General features: G+C 47.0%; 1 long non-coding RNA gene across 1 annotated transcript; it reads right to left on the minus strand.

The window, feature by feature from the left end:
- Positions 1-4,627: 4,627 nt before the first annotated feature.
- Positions 4,628-7,011, minus strand: LOC141576638 (uncharacterized). Its single transcript, XR_012505055.1, has 3 exons — positions 6,894-7,011; positions 5,424-5,522; positions 4,628-4,738 (listed from the first exon to the last, which is right to left on the minus strand). It is a non-coding gene; the product is annotated as an uncharacterized LOC141576638 (long non-coding RNA).
- Positions 7,012-8,482: the final 1,471 nt, after the last annotated feature.

Raw genomic sequence — 8,482 nt, forward strand, 5'->3', positions numbered from 1 at the left:
ACCTTTCCCAAGACGAGGCCCAACAGAGCATGACCACCCCATTTCCCTGGGCCTCTGGTGCCGCCGCAGGTGGGCGGGCGCTGCCGGGCCACACCGGAGCCGGGCCAGGTACCGCGTCGTCTAAAAACCACAGAAAAGGATGGAGGATTAGGCTTTCCTGCGAAGACACTGCTGAAGCGAAACAAAACCTTTGCGCCTTCCTTCCTTCCTTCCTTCCCCGTATCACACTCGTTTCTTGGAGGAACTGGATACTGACCCCAGGAACTCCTGCATGCTAAGCCCGCATTCTCTCTACTGCTGAGCTACATATACCCTTCCCCCCAGAGCACACTAGTTTCTAGGCACAGAGAACAAGAAATGCCAGCCACGTACACTAACTTACCCAGTGTATAATAAGCTCCGTGTGCTCCACCAACAGAGGTCAGTGTTTTATCATCCGTCAGCTCCACTTCTACAGTCCCAGTAGCGTACTCCGGTTTTGTAATTTCGGGCTTAGTCGCCCCTTCCTAGGAACACAAAACAAGATAAATCAGGAACCGAACTTCAGATCATGTGCCAACGCTTAGTCAGTCAGTTAGACAACAGTTATTTACCGAAGCTATCAGAACATAAGCCCTATCCTGGGAGAAGCTGTCGGTACAAATAAAAGGCAGATTCTCCTCTCTGTTCTGCCAGAGGCACAGGTTCCATGAAAACAAATCAGCACAGAAATGTTTCAACAGCTCTACAACTGAGGTGAACAGGTACAGTAACGCCACAAACACAGGAATTTCCGCTGCACGTGGATAGCTCAGGGAATGCTGGGAAGACCGCACTGTTTCGTAAAAGAGAGATCCAGCGCAGAGGGGGGATGTGGAGGGGCTTTGGGGAAGGGCAGCCTGAGTAAAAGTGCAGGTGGGAAACAGCGTAAGGCACTAAGGAATCTAGACCACTGTTACTGGCGGTGGAATGGGAAGACAAAACATGCTGCCTTGAAAATGAAACATCACTTAATTAATTTCAAGTGAGGACGGCTAAAACCCGAACCAACACCAAGATGCACCTAACTTTCCCAGGGATGAATTTCTTTCCAATATCCTCTAATGAACTTTAAGGGAAAGACCCTGAAAACAAGAATGCCCATACAGACACTTGCTTCACTATGTGAGTCTGGAAATTGAACACAAGTGCATTATCCAGTCCTACGGCATTAAGCACAGAATCACATCCTAAACATTTAAGTTAAAATCATAAGTCAAAAATTCTCATCAGCAGATGCAAACGTGAAGATGCACACTCACACCAACCCCCGGTTTATGTCTCAGAATCCCCTGGTACTTATATAGTCACACAAGGACATTAACAACAAGAGACTGTACCTCATCCCAGGAAGATTCTCTTCCTCTCTCTTCTGTAAAGTGGCGCACTGACACACCATCTGTAAAATGTAGTTACAGGTACATTAATGAGAATATTCACGAATGTATATTAAAACCACCATGTGCGTCTATCTCCGTTCGTGGATGTGTCAAAACAATAGTGGCAGAAAAGACTTTCAAAGAGTTAGAGCATTTTCTGAAAAAAATGCTTAAGTCACGGTTGGGATATATTTCAAACCAAGTAGTAAGAGGAAAACACGTAAAAAGAATGGATATGGAATTTGGGTTTGCGCACTATGTATTTCTAACATTTGAAGTTTGCTCTTGTTTTTGTTTTTTCTTTTCTTCTCTATTTAAATGGAGGTACCGGGAATGAGCACACGGAATTCGGCATGCTAAGCAAGCATTCTATTTACCACTAACCTATGACCTTCCCCGAGTCAACTAGCTTCTCGTCATAGATAAAATAAAATACAAACCACTCTTTCACGGTTCACTGCCTTACAAAACATGTTAGTTTGCTGAAGAGCAAAAGATCTTTGATGCCTTCTTCCCCTTATCACACTAAGTCTCACATCAGACAGAGTGGGAGACAGGTCTCAGGACCCTTGACTGAAGATACCATAGGCCCCTGGTTCGGGTGTGTCTTCCATAACCGATCATCGGCTGTGGAATTTCAGGGCTCCACTCGTTGCAGACAGTGACAGGGGCGGGCTTGTCCTCCAGGAAGCCCGGAACGTGGTGTCTGTTGAAGGCCCATATGCAGAACCGACACGTCTGCCCTCCGTCAGAGGACCCTCTTTCCCTCTACAACAGACACCTCCCTCCCCAGGTCAGGACGGGGAAGACGCAGTCCATCAAGTGCATCTGCTAAGGGACCAGAGGGACACGGCCGTGAGCCCAGTCACGGCCGCCCGTGCACGGGGAAGCCCCGGATAGTGATCTGCCCTTCTTCTTCAGTGACTCAAGTAAGAAACAGAGGACTATGCTTTCCTCTTACCGAGCGGAGCAGCTGGCGGTGGGGGGCGAGGTTGCACAGGGCACCAAGTGGGACCAGTTGCAGGTGCCCAGCTGGGCGACGACTGGTCGCTCAAGGGGCAGTCCTCGTGGGCTGCTCCTCCGAAATATTGTGGCTCTCCTTCCCACGGGGTGACCTGCGATACATAAGGGATGTCTTTGTTGAATGACAGACAAAACGCCAACACCGACAAGAGCCGTAACCCAACTCAGCAATCGTCGTCACCGTGCACCCTCCCCTGCACTGGGTGCCCAGTTGGCAGCTACGCTGACTGCACTCCTTCAGCGCTGGGCCTGCCTGCAGCTTGGGCTGCTCAGGAGGCTTTGGCGATAAAATACTTTCCCCAAACTTCACTGTGATTCCTGGGCATACTTATCCCCTAATTCCCAATCCAAAGGCAAAGGCAGGAATGGTTTGTTCAAAAGGAAATTGCTAGTTCCAGAGATTATTCAATACAAAATGACCACTGGAACACAAGTGAATAAAATTACTTACTTTGTTTTCCTCTGCCTCCTGAGCCGGAAAGGCGGTGCCATTCCTAACAGGGGTGCCACCCTGCCCTGAAGCTGTGAAGTGAGAGCAGCACTGAAGGCAGATTCTATCTGACAGATGCCGTGCAGGGAAAGCACGAGCCGAGCCCTTCGTGCCCTCCTACAGGAACTCTCACTCCCGCCCACGCCCTGGGCTCTTCACAGAGGCCGCAGGTCTCCCTTCCACCTCAGTTGACCCCGAAGACGAGGGAAGCCTGGACCCCTGTCCCATGACGAGGACACCACAGGGCCTAGATTTAGTTGTTTTCATAGCTAATCACCCTGGATGGGGTCTCAGGGCTCAGATCACTGGCAACCAACACTTACACAGTGGACTCACAGCACACTTCAGGGCAAATCAGTCTGTATACAGATTATACATTAAAGTAAGAAGGGTCTTTTGTAGGAAGAGTATCAACAACCCCTGACTGTGAGCTCCACCTCTTCCTCCTCAGCCTGTTGGTGAACTGTTAATAGCCTTCTCTCTGACAGCGCATGTCTTGTATAAGTGACCAGATGTCACGTAATCATTTATGAAAGAAGTAGCCTCAATGACTCATGTTGTAATAATCGGCAAAAGAATGGTGAGTTACATGGAGTAGCTGGTGGGAGACTTTAGAGTTACATGTTAACTCTGGGGGAGTGAGGCTACGTTGTCATGTCACTTACTAACTGGCTACTCTAGGTCACTGTGCAAGCTTTATTATAAGAACGAAGGGACCTGCAAAATTAGTGAAGAAATGCCTGCTGCCTTAAAGCAGATCTTGAATAGAATATTTATCCACCAAGGCAAATGAAGAAAAATGTTTTTCTCGTTATGACATACTGCCTTCATTCTAAAACGTCATCCATGTTATTTTCCTGAAATGAGAACAAAATTCAGCCTTCAAAACCGTGTCCAGGAGGGAAGAGAGGGCTGACACTCATGTCTTCTAGTGCACAGAAACCAGCCATGCCAGCCACGCCAGGCAACCAAGAGACTGGGGGGCGGCCCGCAGTCCCTGGAGGGGCGTAAGCTCCACCGCTCACAGGGGACAGAGCCCTGCTGGCTGGTGGCATGTAAAGAAAACAGCATCTTGTCATTCAGCTGTGAACCTGTTCCCCACAGTGAGTGTGTGGTGTGGTGTCCAGGAAACCCGACATCTACCCATGGGGACAAGCAGCCCACTGGGTGGCTCCTGCTGCAGAAATGGAGCTGCCGCACTTCACAGTGCGCTCCTTACCTCTCAGGGGAGGGTGTAGCCTGTACGGTCCTCCTGGAGTGGGATCCTGCCTCATGTATTCCTCTGCCTGCCTCCGTCTGCAGATTGCATCCAATCTTAAAGATAAAGAATGGCTTCAATACAAATTACACCACCAATTCCTCTACTAGGCACAAAACAACCAGTCCTTAAAAATCTCAAAACACCCGTAAAAATGTGTCAAAATTCTGTACCTCTGTTTCAGGTGGGCAACTTCCCTTCTCAGCTCAGAGGAGTTTTCCCTTCTCAGGTCAGAGTTTTCCCTTCTCAATTCAGAGATTTCCCTCTCCAGCTCCTGAGCCCTGAGCTGTGGGAGAAAAACACATCCACGTTCAGTTGTGGCCGACTGTGCACAAAGGGAAGGAAGGAAACAAATTCTTACTGAGCTGTCTTGGGCCTTCTTCTCAGCAAGAGTGACCTGAAAAAGTCAACACATCAAGAAACACCCCATGGCTAGGGGTTCTCAGGGCCACAATAACTGTCTGCATCAGGTGCTGAGGACTCGGTGTGTCAGGAGGAAGGCAGGTTACCTGGTGTCTCCAAATGATCTCTGCTTCCCGCATTTGCCCGTGACATTCTTCAAGTCTTATCCTATGAGTTACAAATTGTTCCATCAGAGAAGACACAATGCTGGGTATGCTGTTAAATAATCTGCCCCAGTCCATGTTATCTGCACTGTACACTCACACACATCATCTCACCGCTCAAGACACACTGCACACGGCTGCAGAAGCACAGCAGGTGCAAAGCTGTCGCTGCAGCCACTCCTTCCGTCACTGTTACTGAACGCCTGCCCGGTTCTGCGCGGACACAACTCCCCCTCCCGTTCTCAGCATTTCCCTCACGTGTCCTGTGCTGAGCATCTTTCATCACAAAGCTTGATTCTTCCTTTCCTTACATCCTGACCCTACTTCTTACACCTGGGTCTCCCCAGCAGCACGGGAATTTTTATTGGTCCAACTGACGCTACACTAAACTGCTATCCTCAGGGTGAGAACGGTTTATAGCACCTTCAGAAACATCTCTGTGAACCGTCTCTCCTCTCAGTCTGGCCAGCACTGGGACCAGGAAATTCTTAGTAACTTAATACTTTTTAATGTTAAACGTTTAACTTAACATATGTAAAACTTAACACTTTTCCTCCTGTGTGAAGCCATGTATACAAATGTCTTTTGTTTGGGTCAGTTTATGATATTGTGTCTAAACATTTTAGAAAAGTTTTCAAAAAATCCAACAGGTGTTTTCAGAGCCGCAGGTGCAGAGGAGCTGAACTCACTTGTACCATCTTGTCTCCTCTTCAGCCAATTTTGCCTCCTCCTTTGCTGCCAACAGCTGCTGCTTTCCCACCAGCTCACATCCGTTCATGTCCACCTTCCTGAGAGGGGAAAGAAACTCTGAAATTCTGCCAGTTTCCCTCCCAGAAACTGGAAGGGAAGAATTCCATGTTCCTTTCGCCCTTCCCCATAAATGCTCAGGCTGATAAATACACAGGAAAGAATTAAAGTACCCCCACAAATATGAAAAAGCTACACTCAGGCCTCTGGCAAGTGTTTGGTATCTGGGCTTCCCTTCAGCGTCCCCACCCCTAATCATTTATGCATAAAATAAACACACAGGAAAAGCCCACTTGAGGTGTGCTCTGCGCCCCCCCACCAGGCTCAGGTTCCTGTGCCTGGGACAGCACGAGCTCACTGTGTTTCAACGTGGGAATCAGGGTCTGACCAAGTCATCACAACCAAACACATTAGGGTAAAGCAAGCGTTCATGACTTGTTTGATTTCTCCCACAGAGAGCCCAGATTTCAGTCAAAACCTGGAGCAAAACCTGATCCTTTAGGAAATATAAGGAAATGCTTGTTTTTGAAAGCAGGTTAATGGGTGTGATGTCCATGACCTCTCCCTGAGAATGACAGGAAACTCTGGACAAATTATGAAATCCATGATCAAATGTACCAAATTGCTAACAAGCCAGAAAGGGACATGAGGCCAAGATGGAGAAGAAGAAAGCCCAGGACTGGGCCCACCTTCCCCGGGGGTCACCCGGTAACTGCAGAGGAAACCACTGAGATGCAGAGCAGCCCGGCAGCCGGTGCCCCCTACGCACAGGCACCGCAGTCAGGCAGCTGGAGCTCACTGTCCGTCAGCGAAGGTGATCACTAGAGAGACCCACAGGACTTAGCTGGGATCCACGAGAGCTATATGCCAGAAACAAAGGTGGACAGGAGACACACGGGCCTCACGAAAGCTGGCTGCACTGACTGATCTCAGCTGCTAACCGGGTTAACAGGATGTAGCGCTGCTGGTGCCCTGACCACCTGCCAGCTGTAATGCCCACCTTCTCTGCAGCAAGTTAACCTCACACGAGGCATCAAATTTTCTCTATTTTCTACCCAATGTCTAGAGTTTATTAAAAATGATAGACACATGGCAGGTCATGACACTTTGATGTGGTTGAAACCTAAGGACAATAAAAATGGACCTAGGGGGATCCAGATAATGAAGTGACTAAATCTGGTCCAAGAACCCGCTAAAATCTCAAACTAAATACAAACAAGACTCTGGTAACCAGTTAGAATGAACAGAAGCAGCAGATTACAGAAATCAAGGTCAAAAAATAAATGCACATGTGTACTGATTGAATATGGTAAAGAAAATATGGTGGTAAGTATTCTGAAATGTATTACAATATCCACATAACTCCACACATTCATTCACACATTGTCATAATTAACACGGGAATGTCTTACCCTTCAGTGTCCATAGATCTCTGTCCACTGATTTCATCAAGGACACTTACTTTCTTCACCTGCCTTTGGAAACCGTCTTCCTCACGTTCTTTCAGAGATCCCGATGCAGCATGGTGGTCTTGCACTTTCTTTTTACCCTCTATAAACATAAAACAACTGTCTTTGTGTGTGCACATGTGCACTCAAGAGCTTGGCTGTGCTGGGGAGTGGAGAAAGGAGAGAATTCTGAAGGCAGGAATCCCCTTTTTACCTTCCCAGTGCAAATTCATTGCTATTACAGGCATGTTTCATTTTATTGCCCTCCCTGGTAATGCATATTTTTAAACAATTGAAGATTTGTAACAACCCTGAGTACAGCAATTCCATTGGTGACATTTTTTTTCTGGCAGCATTTGCTCATTTCTTATCTCTGTGTCACATTTTTGTAGTTTCTGAAATATTTGGTTCTTTATCATTTTAATTAAAACAGGCATGATATTCCTTTAAGGCAAAGCCTAATCCAGCGGAAGTCCCTAGTTCTCAGCAATTCTATAAACCCTGAGAGAGGTGAAGAGGCTTCAGAATAAAAGTGTGAAGCCAGCAGCGGTTGGCCCATGTAGTTTAAGGCAAGATTCCATTTCCACTGCATACCTGTGCAAGGTAAGGCGGGAAGAGCTGACCCAGAGGCTGCTGCAAGTGCTCCAGGAGATGAAGCTAAGGCAGCTAATGAAGGTGGCTGCACTAAACAACAGGTTTTCAATGCAGAGAACTGCAAGGGGAGGCCACCCAGCACCATCACAGCTGGAGAGAAGTCAGCGCCTGGCATCAAGGCTTCAATGGACAGGCTGATTTTCCCGTTAGCGGCTAACGAAGCCAATATTCATTTAACATTATGAAAATCCTATGTCCCATGAGAATCAAGTGAAATCTACTCTGTGCTCTATAAATAGAACAAAGCCTGAATGACAGCACATCTATTTACAACATGAATATTTTAGCCCATTGTTGAGACCTACTGCTCAGAAAACAAAACAAAACACACAAAAAAAATTCTTTCAAAATATTACTGCTCATGGACAATGCACAAGTCATCCAGGAGCTCTGATGGAGATGCATGAGATGAATGCTGTTTCCATGCTTAACACGACATCTATTCTGCAGCCCATGAATCAGGAGTAATTATGACTTTCAAGTCTTATTATTTAAGAAATACATTTTGGAAGGCTTTAGCTGCCATAGACAGTGACACCAATGATGGGTCTGGGCAAATGAATGGAAAATTTTCTGGAAAGGATTCACCATTTTACATGCCATTAAGAACATTCGTGATTCATGGGAAGAAGTCAAAATATCAACATGAACTGGGGTTTGGAAGGAATTGATTCCAATCCTGTTGTGTGACTTTGAAGGGCTCAAGAATTCAGTGCAGGAAGGAGCTGCAGATGTGCTGAAAATAGCAGGAGAACTAGAGTTACAAGTGGAGACTGAAGATATGACTGATTGGCTGCAACCTCATGATAAAATGTGCATGAATGAGGAGCTGCTTCTTATGGACAAGCAAAGAAATTGGTTTCTTGAGATGGAATCAACTGGTGAAGATGCTGTGAAGA

The sequence above is a fragment of the Camelus bactrianus genome, unplaced genomic scaffold (assembly GCF_048773025.1).
Source record: "Camelus bactrianus isolate YW-2024 breed Bactrian camel unplaced genomic scaffold, ASM4877302v1 HiC_scaffold_154, whole genome shotgun sequence".
Lineage (NCBI taxonomy): Eukaryota > Metazoa > Chordata > Mammalia > Artiodactyla > Camelidae > Camelus > Camelus bactrianus.